Source organism: Engraulis encrasicolus, chromosome 22 (genome assembly GCF_034702125.1).
Source record: "Engraulis encrasicolus isolate BLACKSEA-1 chromosome 22, IST_EnEncr_1.0, whole genome shotgun sequence".
NCBI classification, from domain to species: Eukaryota; Metazoa; Chordata; class Actinopteri; order Clupeiformes; family Engraulidae; genus Engraulis; species Engraulis encrasicolus.
This window is the reverse complement of record NC_085878.1, coordinates 51,796,857-51,814,425: the sequence shown is the minus strand read 5'-3', so window position 1 is coordinate 51,814,425 and position 17,569 is coordinate 51,796,857. Positions and strand designations below refer to the sequence as shown.

Sequence of the window (17,569 nt, the reverse complement as noted above, 5' to 3'; positions counted from 1 at the left end):
AACAAGGATCTTTTCATCTGAGGATCTTTTCTGATGCAAAATGTTGTTTAGATTGGATGGGACAATCTACAGTATTACAGTATTTCTCAATTGCTTTTGGACATTTCTGGAATCTCTCTCGCAATTTGCAAAACATAATATTCATTCTCAAAACAGCTTTAACAAATGGCAAAACACAGTGGATGACCTGCAAAACCGAGTCTCTTGCTCAAAATCCTTAGTTTGTCTTTCAAAACCAAATTTTTGTGTCAATGAACGTCAGCAGAATGGTTAGCCATTGTGTCATAGTGTATGGACAAGCTAGTCAAATGTATTTGTCATGTTGTCAATTGAAGTGAAATGTTGTTTAGATTGGATGGGAAATGTTGTAAATTCGACTTTATATTACATTGATCATGATAAGATTGTAATAAATATACATTTAGAGTATGACCTATTTATTGACATGTTTGCTCATTGCAAAATACAAAAAATAGCCAACTCTGGTTGAGGTGTCAAAGTGCGCCCTCTACCACCCTTTTTACTTGTCTTGCAAGCCCATGTGAAAAAATATAGAACTGTAAGGCAAAATAAATTCGAAACAATACACTGATACTGTATAAAGCGCACTTACTGTCTTGTGAAATTGTAGGGAAATATTGTAATTTTGCATGTAGCATAATTATAAAGGGCACATGAGGCATAGAGTAATATAATGCAGTACAGTGCCTATTGTTGTATTGTATCCCTGTGTTCTCTATCCCTTCTACTGCCTAAACTATGACCTAGGGCCTAAATGTTTTGGGGGGTGCGATAGTTTCATGCTTTCAGTGACAAAGCTTTTTGAGTGATATGACAAAAAAAATTGATAATGTACGAAAAAGCTGAGAATTGTACATGTAAGCACATTGCACATTGTAAGCATTTGCTATATGCTGAAAACTATGAGAAATTGATTTTATCATGTGCACAGGTAACACCAGGAAGTCAGAATTCATCAAAAAGTTTTGAGAATTATTATTCTGTTGTGAGAAATGTACAAAACCAATTGAGAAAAATTGTAAAGAGACGGAACACTTCAGAAAGCGCCCGTAGGAATGAACGGGTGCAATTCCCTACGCTAATATGCCGCATGCTTGCACATATCCCACCTGTCCGGTAACAAGAGCCATCATTGCTTGCTGAGCTGCGCTATCACTTATCCAATCATCTCCCCGCCTCGATGCAACCTTTTACAACTGCTCGAAGGCAATCGGCACGCCCTGAGAATCTGCTTCAGCCAAAAAAAATATAGAACTGTAAAGCAAAATAAAATTGAAACAATACACTGATAGGCCTACTGTATAAAGTGCACTTACTCGCTTGTGAAATTCTAGGGAAATATTGTAATTTTGCGTGGGGCGTAATTATAAAGGGCACATGAGGCATAGAGTAATGTAATGCAGTATAGTGCTATTGTTAAATTACATGCCTGTTTTCTCTTTAAAATATAATTCCCTTCTACTGCCTTTGATAAGAGAAAGTCAATATTTACCCGCAAGCAATTTACCAATTCAGATTATATTTATAGTCAAAAATCCAATGGAAATTATACAGTGCACATTATGACAGTTTGGTAAATCATTTTGCATGTTAAGACTTATACAATGACCTATGGCCTTTTGGGGGTGAGATAGTTTCATGTATTCAGTGACAAAGCTTTTTGAGTGATATGACAAAGCAGTTGATAATGTATGAAAAAACTATCCACAACCAAAAAACAATGAGAAACTGATATTATCATGTGCACAGGTAATACCTAGGTAGTGACAATTGAACAAAAACTTCGGAGAATTATTATTCTGTTGTGAGAAATGTACAAAATCAATTGAGAAAAACTGTAAAATGAGAAATCAACATAGTGTCTAAATATGATGCCGCTATATTATATTATAGTCGAGATTCCAACATCTTCCGACATATATAAGTGCACACATGAAAAGCGTAACTCTAACCATAGCATCGCCGATGTCGTATTGATGTCGCGGGCATGCGCTCTGGTTAGAGCCGTTTCGAAACGCCTTCGCAGATATCCTCACAAAGGAACTCATATCTGATCAGACAACTGTTTATGTAGATTTGAACCACACAATCACAGAATATAGCATTTTGGTTTGATGGATGTTAGGTACTTATCACTCAATTACAACTCAGATACAATGCAAGTACAGTACCCGTAGGCCTACCGTAACTAGCATTGAGAAAACAGAGGTCATGACCTCGCTATTTTGCTATTTTTTTATAGAATAGTATAGACTTTAAACTTTATTGTCATGCCAGCATGAAAATTGCCTTTGGTCTCACAGAATAAAAACAGAATATAAACACAAATAGACAAAACCTATACAAATTTTCTTTTGTGTCAATGAACGTATCAGTACCGGCAGAATGGTTAGTCATTGTGTCATAGTGTGGTCCGTGTATGGACAAGCTAGTCAAATCGCTTTGTCATGTTGTCAATTGAATAGTACACTCTTGAGGATCTTTTCTGAAGCAAAATGTTGTTTAGATTGGATGGGAAATGTTGTAAATTCGACTTTATATTACATTGATCAGATAAGATTGTCCTAGATATACATTTAGACTATGGCTGAATCTCAAATGGTGCACTTGTGCACTTTAGTGTTCATGTTTCAGTGCGCATGTCGTATTAGTTACGCACTGAAACATAGTGCCCGAATTGCACAAGTGCACCATTTGAGATTCAGCCCATGACTACTTATTGACAGGTTTTCTCACTGCAAAATAGGAAAAATACCCCTTGAGAAGGCCTGATAATCAGTAATACTTTTTAGGTTACTGGGTAGACTATTGGTTGAGGTGTCAAAATGTGCCCTCTACCATCCCTTTTTACTTGTCTTGCAAGCCCATGTGAAAAAAAAAAAATCTAGAACTGTAAAGCAAAATAAATTTGAAACAATACACTGATACTGTATAAAGTGCACTTACTGTCTTGTGAAATTCTAGGGAAATATTTTGCGTGGAGCGTAATTATAAAGGGCACATGAGGCATAGAGTAACATACAGTATTTCTCAATTGGTTTTGTACATTTCACGAATCTCTTGCTCAAAACCCTTATTTGGCTTTCAAAAAACAAGTTTTTGTGTCAATGAACGTATCAGCGCCAGCAGAATGGTTAGTCATTGTGTCATAGTGTATGGACAAGCTAGTCAAATCAATTTCTCATGTTGTCAATTGAATAGTACACTCTTGAGGATCTTTTCTGAAGTGAAATGTTGATTAGATTGGATGGGAAATGTTGTAAATTCAGTTTTATATTACATTGATTAGATAAGATTGAGATAGTTTCATGCATTCAGTGACAAAGCTTTTTGAGTGATATGACAAAAGCAATTGATAATGTACGAAATCACTGAGAATTGTACACAGCCATGGCATGGTGGACGAGAGCATTTGCTATATGCTATATGAAAACAATGAGAAACTGATTTGACCATGTGCACAGGTAACACCAGGAAGTCACAATTGAACAAAAACTTTTGAGAATCATTTTTCTGTTGTGAGAAATGTACAAAACCAATTGAGAAAAACTGTAATGCAGTACAGTGCATATTGTTGTATTGCATGCCTGTTTTCTCTATCCCTTCTATTGCCTTTGATTAGAGAGAGTCAATATTTACCTGTGAGCAATTTACCAATTCAGATCACATTTATAGATACAAATCCAATGGAAATTATACAGTGCTTATCACATTATGGTAAGTCATTTTGCATGTCAAGACTTAAACTATGACATAGGGCCTAAATGTTTTGGCGGGTGAGATAGTTTTGTGTATTCAGTGACAATGCTTTTTGAGTGATATGACAAAAGCAATTGATAATGTACGAAAAAGCTGAGAATTGTACACAACCATCTTGAATGGTGATAAAAGCATTTGCTAAATGCTGAAAACTATGAGAAACGTATTTTACGATGTGCACAGATAACAGCAGGAAGTCACAACACAGGAAGTTCTGAGAATGATTATTCTGTTGTGAGAAATGTACAAAACCAATAGAGAAATACTGTAAGTTGTTGGATCTTCTGCATGTGTGTCGTGCACAGACATTGAATCTTTAAAGGATAGTTCCGGCGTAAAATTAAAGTTTCACCATCGCTTTCCCATGCCACATAATGTATCTAATGATGAGCCATTCCGGGCAATGCCGCGCCGTTATGAAATTTTAAGCTTTTTGGTGAAAAACGCAGCCAATGCATCATGACGGGGCCAATTATAGGCCTATTATTTTCTGATGTTTCCCCGCTATAAACAACTTCAAAAACGCTACACACTTCATCACAAAGGTCTCGTCAATCAAACCGAGGCACAGAGAAGATCATCGGACCACACAGTCTTTCACTGGCCAGTGTTTCCAGAGGTGTCTCACTGTTGCAACTCTCTGACCCGGATGCAGGCTACTCAATCAGGTGGCTAGGTAGGCTAAATGGTCCGCGGTTCTTACACCGGCTGCGACCGTAAAATGAAAAGCTGGAACCCCGACCGTTTTCACCGACTGCCACTGTCTAAACCAGCCATATTACGGGAATGGCTAATAGCATTAGAAGTGGATGAAACTGACATAAAAACCCTGAGGGATCGCTACCGTGTGTGGAGGGAGCATTTCGAGGATGATGGCTACAAGAAGAGTAAGGGAGATGGAACACCAAAACGAAACCGTCTAAAGAGGAATGCTGTGCCAAAAAGGCGCGTGGCTATGGAGGTATGTTTGAAGAGAGATAAACATGTGTAAATGTGTCTGGCTCATGAATCTTGACTGTCTGTGACACTGGTTGCAACACCGCGCGTCTTTGCCAGCAAGCACTCTGTTTTGGGAAGGCATAGCCTACATGTGCAGTAAATGTAGCCCACTACAGGAGATAAATACACTGTCAAAACAAACTAGCGCAGGATGGCAAGTGAAATTGTGAAATTGTGCGACCTGAGGCATTCGATGTGGTTGATGTCAAGCATGCTAGAGTAGTTTCAGTGAAGTAGGTCTAATGACGAGGGCGCGCGAGGTCAGATGGACCATTACCATTACGCAACGGAGGAGGGCTGGAGGAATTTTATAAAGTCGTACTAGAAGTGCTCTTACAGATGTAAGTACACCACCACTGGTATGTTATTACAAAGTTGAATCCATGTTATATTATACCGTGTTGCAATTACTTTGTAAGAGTAGTCTGCCTACCTGTACTCTCCATATATGCAACTCTTCAAATCTGCTGCCTGCACACACGGTAGTAGCGATCCCTCCGGGTTTTTACGTCAGTTTCGTCCACTTCTAATGCTATTAGCCATTCCCGTAATATGGCTGGTTTAGACAGTGGCAGTCGGTGAAAACGGTCGGGGTTCCAGCTTTTCATTTTACGGTCGCAGCCGGTGTAAGAACCGCGGACCATGTTTAGCCTTCCTAGCCACCTGATTGAGTAGCCTGCATCCGGGTCAGAGAGTTGCAACAGTGAGACACCTCTGGAAACACTGGCCAGTGAAAGACTGTGTGGTCCGATGACCCTCTCTGTGCCTCGGTTTGATTGACGAGACCTTTGTGATGAAGTGTGTAGCGTTTTTGAAGTTGTTTATAGCGGGGAAACATCAGAAAATAATAGGCTTATAATTGGCCCCGCCGTGATGCATTGGCTGCGTTTTTCACCAAAAAGCTTAAAATTTGCTAACTCCATAACGGCGCGGCATTGCCCGGAATGGCTCATCATTAGATACATTATGTGGCATGGGAAAGCGATGGTGAAACTTTCATTTTACGCCGGAACTATCCTTTAACCTTTTCATCATTTCTAAATCAGTACTTTAACATTATTAGGAGTTATCATTTCTGTCCACCAGCCCCAACTAACTTTTTCACATTTTCACATACCTATGCTACAGTCTAGAGTAGGCTATGCGGTATGGCGTGCAATATTTGATCGCGGTATTTGGAATTGTCTGGTTATGGTGATGTGTACATACATGGGTAGATGACAGATAGGCAGCAAAAAAACATTTTTTTCACAAAACATTGTTTATGAGGGGGAAAAGTATATGTCTACATAGTGCAGCAATTAATCTTTCAAAAAATCCAAGTGGTCACAATGTTGGTCTATTAATTGATTACATTACATTACATTGCATTTGGCAGACGCTTTATAACCAAAGCGACTTTCAAAAGAGATTATTTATTTACGTTGATAAAGCAATTTGCTGAAAATATGTCCCTTGGTGTGACGTTGAGAAATAAATATATTAAGTAATGTAGAAATGGCTCGATGACTTTTTAAGAACATTGTTACTCTCTTCATATTTATTGCATTTTTTAAAAGTCTTATTTAATGAGAAATAACCATTTAAGGATTTTTTTCCCAGTAGAGGTGAGCTTATTAGAAACCTTCAAGGAAATACAGGGATATCTTTCTTTTTAAATGTTCAAAATTGTCCGAATTCATACTAACATTTCAGGGATGATAATTTGTTCTTCCCTAATGTAATGTTCAGTGCTTATCAAAAATATTGTTAAGCTCAAACAAATATTTGAGCGTTTAAAAAAATGTCACACCGTAGGACATTCATGACACACTAAAGGACAGAAATGCAAAATTGAGCCAGAAACAAATGTATAAACATGAATATTTTGTCTTTTGATCATAATGTAATACTGTAGTCAATATGGACCTACACTTTATGCTTATAAGTCTTTAAGTCATAGATTATCAGCCTATCGCAACACTTAATGACAGCCATGCGGTCATTAAATTTAACCTGCAGAGCTCATAAGACTCATACTGAAGTGTGCTCTTGGCATGACCATCACACCTCACCCTCTTTGTAGGTATGCTATGAATGTCACACCATTGAACATGTAGTGTGTAGTGGCCAGTACCTGTTTGGTAGCTGGACAGCACATTTATGCTAAATTGAGCTCTCCACAGCATACATTATTCATCCATACTTCTCTATACTCTTTCACTCATCATTTCTTCACTGTTACCATTCTATTTTATGGTTTCAAAGCACCATTAATGACATTTTATATCCTTTGACAGTATCTAAAATCAATAGCAAATATTCATTAACAATGCGTCAAAGTATAAATTCCAATGGCCAATAAAGGAATAAGTAATGTGAATACACAATATTTATCTCGTCAAACAACAAAATGAACAAAAAATGTCCAACCAGTTGTTTTAAAAGCTATTTCTCAGATATCTAGTCCTTTGGTGTGACCTGTTTGTCCTTTGGTGTGATACTCCAAAGTGTCACACCATAGGACTTTTACCATCACATTTGAGCTTTTGAGTTAACTTAAAGTCGTGTCATTGCCAACTGAAATACAATTTCACTTTTAGTAAGATGCATTTGCATACATCTACATAAGAAGAAAATATGAAAAATATACACTATTGTGAAAATGTATTTTATGACTGTCACACCAAAACTAACACTACAAAACTAATACATCTTTAATTGATTGATTGAAGAAAAATGAGAGAAAAACCTAAAATCCACCCTTGCCATTGGCTTCTTATGGGTCTAAATTCACAGTTTATGTACCGCTGGAGCTTCAACAATAGATAATTATCCACAGAATTTCCCAAAAATATGATGTCACACGACAGGACATTGTTTTCTGTGACAAAGTTTCATAAGTCCATACAGTCTCAGAAAAACAGGGGCAAAAAGCATTGCCACTTGCTAAAAGACACCCTGAAAAACATGCCAGGGTTGTTTAGACAAATGACTGAGCTTTGATTATTTATTTAAAATGTTTTAATATTTAGAACCAGGCTTGTGACAGTCACACCATAGGACAAATGTGACATTTGACTCAAAATTAAGTATACTTATTTAACCCTTGTGTTGTGTATATAAGCTGCATACACCTGTGGTGTTCGGGTCAATTTTGACCCATGAAAGAAAAACTAAGCCATAAAACACCTAAAAACACTATTTCTCATCAAATATTGTTTTTCATCTCATAGTTAACTTAGTATGTATTCATATCAATGGAAAGAATGATTTAATAAATAATATTTTGACTTCACAGATATTTTATCTTAGAGTCGTCAAATCGTTTTTGATGACCAAAACTATCAAAACCTGTATAAATTCACTATTTATATTTCCTAAAGTGATACAATTGGTGGTTATGTTGTCTATGTATTACAGCTGATATGGTAGTACAACAACCCCAAAAAAATCTTTAAGAATCTTTCTCTAATATTAGAAAATATTATCAATAGTGTAATATGTGGTGTTTGGGTCCAAACCAACCCAAAGAGATTTATGGCAGGAAAAAGACAAAATGTCAACTTAGTTGGTTTTTTTAGTGCATGAAATTAATGTTTACATATGTTGACTTGGTGTTTGTTAAGATTTCTATGATTTTAGAGTGATAAATATAGGAAGTGTCAATTCTGTACGAGTCACAGATATTACGGCAATCTAATGCAAAGAAATGGGAAACGAGCACCTCAAATAACATGAAAAAATCATACTATTCAATTGAATCCACTATGCTATGAACCTGGACCATTATCTGATTTCAACATCAACTCTATGGAAAGTGCAAGACCAGTTTTACATGTTTCAGGACCATTATGGATTTTTGATACGGTTTTTGGAAAATAATGTACAAAAATGTATTTTGCACAGAAAATAGGCAAAATTTCTGATGATATATAGCTGAAATAGATTCTCTGACCATGAAAACATATAGGTAGACACCAAAAATACAGCTGTACTCCTTTCACAACAGGAGATATGACACATTGTAGCGTATGGGACTGCCCGGAGGCCATCTTGGATTTGCATGATGAAAAAGCTGAGTAATAAATTGTAAGGCAAGAAATATATTTTCTCACTATACATTACCAAACTGAGGACAAAGGACATCCAACAGCTTTTCAGAAATGCATACAACAGCCAAAAATCTCTGCCGGGTCAATTTTGACCCGAACACCACAGATGTAACTTTTTTTTTTTTTTAGACCTTTAAAATTTACCAAAATGGTGTAACCGAGTGGAGGTACACTGACCAAATAATTTGACTAGATCCATCAAAAAGTGACTACGCCAGTCTCTTTAAGGGTGAGACAACCCCTTTGGTATTTTATCAACAATTTCCCCGACAGGTTCTGGATGAACTTGAGGACACAGCTGCTTCAAAATAAATAATTCTCTTTATTTTCTCTCTTTGTCACACTGACTTAAAATGTGGAAATCTAACAGAGACAGGCAGGTCAAGGGTCATCACAGTTTCACAGAAATGATACAGACAGAACCAATTTCACCGGCTGAGTAGCCGAATGGTGTAAACTAGTAGTAGGCGTAGGCTTAACCAATACTGGTGGTTATCAGTAATTTTGGGAGGATACACACACACACTACACGGTGAACCCCAGTACACAGCAAACCAAGATGAACACATCTAAGTAAAAATAAAACAAACAGAAGGAATAAATCTAAAACACTTCAATCAAAGAAACAAAGACAGCATGCAATGGTAAATGAAGACGTTCACAATGCACAGTAGGTGTATCCTAGCCAAGCAGGCTAAAAGCGTTCATGATATGTTCACCAAACCAGGTAGATACACCACAGCCCAATGGGCCCACACCACTCTGCTATCCTCACTGGGTTAACGCTGCAGTCACCCACTCCTTGCTCCCCCAAGGAGTAAATGGCTGGGGCAAACAGTGTGTTCAAGACCACATCAACTAGCCTACAGCCTGTCTCTGAGAGCTCGACATGCACACATCAAATAAAACAAAACAAAACAAAAACAACGTATGGGAAAGACGACGGTGTCCCCCCGCCGCTGACAGTGGTATGTTCCACTTAAGACACACTGAGTCTTTGACCCTAAAAGTCATAAAGACAGTTTTAGTACCAAGAACATATCACACAATTATCACACACATAAAACCATCACATCTCACTTCATCTCACCTCCGTGGGTACAACAGGACGGGCTGGACGATTGAGAATGCTCCTCATGTCTCCACTGGGCCCAATCAACAGGCTAAGACAAAGCAACATTCAATTAGTAATTTTACAAGAGGCCAGAATAGCAAGGCACAAAGTGTTCAACGCAAACCATCTACAGAGGAAAGCCTACCTTCCACAATAGCTTTTGGCCACCAGCAACAACCAAATTATCTCTCCACCACTGCTGCAATGATGAAGAGCAAACAACGGCCAGGTAGCCCCACAAGCCCAGGTGAACCAAACAGGAAGTGAATTTATGCTGCTTGCACGGGCTATGTCACCTCTGGGTCCTAATGCCCCCTCTGGGTCCTAATGCCCCATCCTGCCAACCCACGGCAAACTCATGCAAAACATAGGATGGGCACATGTCTCATACCATTATGTAGGCCTACTACAGGTCCCACTGGCTACATATGGTAAAAAATATGTTTGGGTGTGTTTAAATGATTGTGACTGAGGAATAGATGAAGCCTCATTTCAGGACAAAAAAGGAAAGTGTATTTTTTTAACACTTGAAAAAAAAAACTTGAAAACGGGTCAAAAATGACCCAAACACAACAGAAAGGTCTGGATTTCTTACACATTACTTTTTCACAACAATGACACTAGTTAAATCATTGAAAACATTGACAATTTTGAAAGCATGAATTTACTTAATTTTAAGAGCCCGTGACAGCAAAATTTACACGTCACGTCATCTACCCACATGCTGTACATTACAATACCTATAATCTGGTAGTTTGGTAAGAATTTTCCAAACAAACTAAACAGGGTAGTCAAGGAGTCAGTGAGTTAACATTTAGGATTAAGTGTGAATGAACGTATGTGGATTTACTGACATGCAAGTGGTTGACCCTTTGTCCCTTTCACAATCAGCTGACTTCGAGACTGTGGTCGCTCTCTCATGAGGGGTGTGTGTGTGTGTGTGGGGGGGGGGGGGGGGGTGCTGTTGTCTTATGAGGGAGGCAGCCTTGGGTAACAGATTCCATCAAAATCCCTCCTGCACAAAGAGGGAACTTCCTTGTGTGTGTGTGTGCGTGTGCATGTGAGTGTGTGAAAGAGAAAGGGGGGGGGGGGTACAGTGTGTGAATCACTCATTGGTTAATGTGGGTTAGGGAGGTACTTCTCTTTTTCGCAATGCACAGGAGTACTGATCCAAAAAATGTCATCTGAAAAAAACTTGAAAATGCAAATCATTGACTGATATATCATGTTTGCATTATGTTTTTTTAATTCTAAATAAACCTTTAGGAACTAAATAGTTTTTAATCAAAATGCTCTCCATGGGGACCATGGGTTCTGATTGGACAGGGGGCACGTGTCTGTAGTGCTACGACTGTGTTGTTACCTCTTGCATCTACATCGTTGGGAGCATGCAATGAATGACGAATTTGTTTCTACGCAGGAAAAATGTGATCGATGGATATTGTGGAATTAATTTATATTCAGAACTAAATTGATTTTCTCTAGAATCAAAAGGGATTTTTTTTTAAACGACTTGTGGGAAAAGGAGTGGGATGTTGCGTTCTTTGTGGCTTTCATGATGTGTGTGTCTCTCTGTGTGTGTGTGTGTGTGTGTGTGTGTGTGTGTGTGTGTGTGTGTGTGTGTGTGTGTGTGTGTGTGTGTGTGTGTGTGTGTGTGTGTGTGTGTTTTGGGTTCACAGAGGTGAGGTTCTCCTCAGAGGAAAAGGGTGTATCATGCCAGTAAATCACATACTCATGATGACATGCAGTCCTAGAAGATAGGCCTACTGTCAATATGACATTAAACACACGCACGCACGCACGCACGCACACAAACACACACACACACAGAGAGAGAGAGAGAGAGAGAGAGAGAGAGAGAGAGAGAGAGAGAGAGAGAGAGAGAGAGAGAGAGAGAGAGAGAGAGAGACTCTAATGACTGCTTGGATTTTGTTTCCTTCTGATCAATATTGTCTTTCTTTGCCGAACAATTTGTCACTGTCCTACCTCTTCCTGTCCTTCTGACAAATAATATTCCTTTTCTGTCTGCACTTAGATACTCTCCAAGGTCCACAGTGTCTCTCTGTGTGTGTGTGTGTGTGTGTGTGTGTGTGTGTGTGTGTGTGTGTGTGTGTGTGTGTGTGTGTGTGTGTGTGTGTGTGTGTGTGTGTGTGTGTTGGTGTGTGTATATATGGGTGTGTCTGTAATGCCATGACTGTGTGTTCTGTAAGACAGTGAATTTCATCATGAGTGTGTGAATGATGTGTGTTTAGTAATCAGATAATCTGTTTCTGTGAAATTGTTATTGCTCCCTTTAAATGGACCTGGCCACATGTAGGTCTACATTTGTTGTGCGCGCGCATTCACACACACACACACACACACACACACACACACACACACACACACACACACACACACACACACACACACACACACACACACACACACACACACACATCCCTGTCTTAGGAGATCAGATGTCATGACCATTGGGTTAGAATCAGACGCATATTTCAAGCTGCAACAGAATTCTCCCCTCCCACCAATATAATTTGTCAATTTGGCCATTCTAGATTGTTGGTACGGTAGGAGTGAAATTGTACAGTGGCATTGTAAGACGAGGCTAGAACCTATCAAGGCTGTCAAGAGGGCTAACATGATCGTTGGCCTGTTGCTACAGCAACTGGGCATTTCAGGGGGAAACACTGATGCTATGAGATGGCACTGGACAAATTATTTATATCACGATGAAGGCTGCCATCATCTTCCTCAGTGCAGAGTAATCTGACAGTCTCACACACACTTACATGCACATGCACACACACACACACACGCACACACACGCACACACACACACACACACACACACACACACACACACACACACACACACACACACACACACACACACACACACACACACACACTGCGTGACTGCAGCTCACTGGAGGCAGAGCGGCGTATAAGCTGGTGAGCTGGGAGGGCTCCAGCAACATCTGTTCACTGGCTAGGACACCAGCGGAGAGAGGCAACGAGATGGAGGGATAGAAAGGACAGGGAGGACGAAGAGGACACCAGCAGAGAGAGGGGGTGGGGGGAGAGGATAGAGAGGGAGATAGCAGACAAAAGAACAGAGACAGCCTGGAAGATATAATATAATATAATATAATATAATATAATATAATATAATATAATAACACAATATAATATTATCCTCAAAAAAAGTCAGAGAAAATGTTCTCACATACAGTGCACACACTCAGCCCACAGGTGCGTGTATGTGTGTGTTTGTGTATATGCATACGTGTGTGTGTGTGTGTGTGTGTGTGTGTGTGTGTGTGTGTGTGTGTGTGTGTGTGTGTGTGTGTGTGTGTGTGTGTGTGTGTGTGTGTGTGTGTGTGTGTGTGATATCTGTCAGTCTGTGATATGTCAATCACCGGCAGTGCTGAAGGCAGGCAGTGTTCGTGGAAGCTGCGTGTGTGTGAGTGTATGTGTGTTACAGTCAAGGAAGGGTCAGAAGATTATCCCACAGTCAGCTCAATAGCGTGAAGCACACACTTTTATGAAATGGGAGAGGGAGAGAGTTCGACATCCTGATAGCTTAATGGCTAAAGCTGTCTTTCAGTCTATAGTTCTGACACAAAGAATCTTCATCCCCTTACCGATGGCAGTAGACTGAAGACCTTGATGAATGGGCTGAGTGGAATCCCCGGCATTGGAGAGGGCGGAGCGGTGGATGTCTTGTAGGTTCATGTCATGGTAAAGTATAGGAACTTCTGGCTTAGCCAAGCAACTGTGAATAACCAAACTAAGCATGAAGATGAACTTGCCTCATTGCCTAATAATTAATAGTATTTGATTCTTTGAGCCTTTGATACTATTCAAAGAAATCTTCTTATGGTAGTCTTGCAAGCTGAGCTATCTAAAATGCTCCTGCTAACCCAAGGAATAGGGGCCAATGAAAATCTGGCATTTCAGTTGTTTCAGTAGAGGCATGTTCAAGACAATGGCATACATCTCTCTCTCTCTCTCTCTCTCTCTCTCTCTCTCTCTCTCTCTCTCTCTCTCTCTCTCTCTCTCTCTCTCTCTCTCTCTCTCTCTCTCTCTCTCCATCCATCCATCCATCCAGCTCCTTCCCTCTCCCCTCTTGACCTCCCGACCCAGTCCTTTGGGAGCAGATCATATGACGTGTTGGGTGCAAGCCTTGAAGCCTTGGAGAGCCACTGGGTATTCCCGTACACTCGCTCATATAAATGGCAAACATCTGGGATACCATCCAGCTTGAGGCAAGGCCTCTCCTGAACTTACCGAAAATAACATACACACATTCTCTCTCTCTCTCTCTCTCTCTCTCTCTCTCTCTCTCTCTCTCTCTCTCTCTCTCTCTCTCTCTCTCTCTCTCTCTCTCTCTCTCTCTCTCTCTCTCTCTCTCTCTCACTCACACACACACACACACACACACACACACACACACACACACACACACACACACACACAAACCAGGGCCGGTTTTTAGCATAGGCCGGCTAGGCGGTCGCCTAGAGCGCCATGTGAAGAAGGGGCGCCGAAATGGCGCTCTCCTATGCGTAATTTTGCGATATGAAGTTTTTTTTATGAAGTCGCAATCAACAAAGAGTGGCGAAAGCGCTCCTCACGGCAAAGCGCCCCTCAGCCAATAGTAATATCTCTTCCAACTGTCTCTGGGAAGTCTGTGAACCAATAAACAGACAGTTCTGAGAAAGGGGGCGGGACGAGTGACAGCGTGCGGTCTATTTTGAATTTGTCTCACTCGAGAGACAGAGGGGGCAAGCGCAAACAGTAGTGCTGCTCTGCTGGATGGAGATTATTATGTTCTCATTAAACCACTCATTGCATGATGCAGGAGTTTCAGAGGGTGTTTTGGAACTATGTGATTTAATCAGCAACCGTTTGTGATTATGGAAAGCCTAATAGTTATTTGGAATTAGAGAGAAAAAGAGCTTTGTTTTTGATCAGAGAAATCGCTAGTTAGCATGCTAACATTAGCCAAGTATGCCAAGCAATGGAATCCAGTAAAGTAGCTGTTAGTAGCCTACTCACTACTCACTAACACCCACCTGATATCATAATAGGTTGACAAGCAATGTAAAGTAAGACTGGTGCAATGTTTAAAACAATTTTAGCTGCCATATCTCCTTCCATCCACATGAATTACCTGCTTGTTGTAAGCTTAAAAAACATTAATTTCCAGACCAGAATGACATAGCCTACATTAATCATGTAACAGAACCATGCACAGCAGACAAGTGAGGCTATTTACTATATTTTGTATATTATGAAATTCAATAGCGTGACAGCTCTTCTCCCTTTCTCTCACCCTGTCCCTCCAAACACATAGATAGCCCCCTTCTCATTCTCCTACTCACAAATGCACCACTATTTCCAGTCCAGAAATGAAATTGGTTTGGAAGACAGCACAAATGTGTAGCTTATTAAAATTGTTATGCTGCCATGCTTTGTGATGCTGTAGATAGTGTAGATCAATGCAGACCTCCTTGGTAGGCTTATTGTCTACACATGCATTTAACATTAGGGATGGTACAAACCGCACCGAAAACCGAAACCGTACAATTCACACACCATACCGAACCGTGAAATGCAGTCCGTGGCAAACCGCAATTCATGTACTGCCCAGAAAAATATGTGAAACAGAGATTCTTGGACTATCTTATCCAGTCTCTCTGATTAACACATTAGCATATGGCATATACACAATTAAAATCACACCATTTTCACCTTATTAGCCTATACAAACCATATGTAGGATGTAGGAAAGAGGGCATTTGAAACGCTCAGACAGCGCACATCAGCTGACAACAGCTGATTCAACTTGCGCATCATCACTTTATAATTGCAGTTATATAAATATGGTTTAATATTCCCAGTGCACCATTTATCATGAAGTAAAAAAAAGGAACCGCAGAGAACCGAAAACCGTGACCTTGATACCGTGATATGAACCGAACCGTGAATTCTGTGTACCGTCCCACCCCTATTTTACATGCAAATGTACTGTATCACTCTCCTGGCATTTCAATTTCACGTTACAATTCAAACACATTGATAACCTCCCTCTCATCTGGGGTTGGGGGCCCCACCATCACATCCAACACACCACACAGTGAAGCTACTTTCATGCGACTCAATCTGATGTGTTGGTCGCCTGTCAAAAAGAACCACAAATCCATTTGATGAAAAACGGTTATTGTTCTTGATGCTTGTGTTCTGTGAGGTATAAGAAAGATTTTTTTTTCTTTCAAAGGTAAGAGGGGGGGGGGGGGGGGGAGAAATCAAACTCGCCTAGGGCACCAAATAAGCCAGAACCGGCCCTGATTCCAACCATCATGGGTAACAGGTGTGTAGTGTAGACTGCCTCACATATGCTACTGTTTATGTATAGGCTACATGGATATTTTTGAGAATACATCGTTGTCATCCTCTCTTTTACACATAAACAAAATCTCCAGTTCAAAGGAACAGTCCACCCTTTTTTGATTTTTACATATTTGCAGTATTTCCCAGCATTATTCATGAATGTGCATATAATTTTCTTTTATGCATTTCCATTGCCTATTTTAACAGTAGGCTATAGCCAAATTAAGCATAGCAATGCAAGTCTATGGGGGCAAACATAACATCAAATGTACTTATAACGTACTTTAAAATTGATGTAAAATTCACCAGAGTGCAAAACAGCTATTTAATCCTGTCCTGTGGTCATTTGTGGCTTGATGCTAATGCCTCCATTCACTTCTAGTGATTATGCTAAGCTACGCTAATAATTCTGATCCAATAAATCTAAGTACTGAAAAAACTGAGAAGAAAATGATATGCACATTCATGAATAATGCTTGGAAATCCTGCAAATATGTGAAAATCAAAAAAGGGTGGACTGTTCCCTTAGAAAAAAAAAAAAACCCTTGTAGGGGGTTAAAACGCACCTGTCATAATGGTGTATCCACATGTCATGTTTATGTAAACGGATGAAAAATGACCATGTTTAAAGATATCTGCATGCCTGTCAGCAGCTTCATCGTTCGCAATGTTTGCTGAAAAAGTAAAAAAAAAACAGACCTTCACTATAACATTATCATAACATCATAGACATTCTGGAAGACTTTACAAACAGGTTGTGCCATTCTTATGACACACTAACAAAAAGGTCTGTCATGACAGCACAGGGGTAATAATTTGGGAAGAGGGCACACTCTGACACACTGTAGTAGACACAGCTCTCCCTTTCCCCCAGTCGTAGCCCCTTAATGCACGCCGTACCTCCAGTAGCACTCTGTAATAGCCACTGAAAAGTTAACTACCACAGTATTACAATACTATGACATAACACAGGGCCTTAAGTAATGCACTACGACTTGGTCATTACCATTCTGGTAACAGCAAATTTGTAACGCCGTGTCTTAATTGGTTAAGGCTCCTCCATAGCCCATCCATAATGGGGAGAATACCCACCTGGGTAAGGTGCTGAGATACTGAGATCCAAACCTGCTGACCCCAAGACTCCTGATCAAACTAATCAGGATCACACACTGGAGTCAAAAATGTA

At 39.9% G+C, this 17,569-nt stretch overlaps 1 long non-coding RNA gene across 1 annotated transcript; it reads right to left on the bottom strand.

The window, feature by feature from the left end:
* Positions 1-9,208: 9,208 nt before the first annotated feature.
* LOC134438942 (uncharacterized) lies at positions 9,209-10,222 on the bottom strand. Its single transcript, XR_010032689.1, has 3 exons — positions 10,133-10,222; positions 9,964-10,036; positions 9,209-9,876 (listed from the first exon to the last, which is right to left on the bottom strand). It is a non-coding gene; the product is annotated as an uncharacterized LOC134438942 (long non-coding RNA).
* Between the last annotated feature and the right edge of the window lie 7,347 nt (positions 10,223-17,569).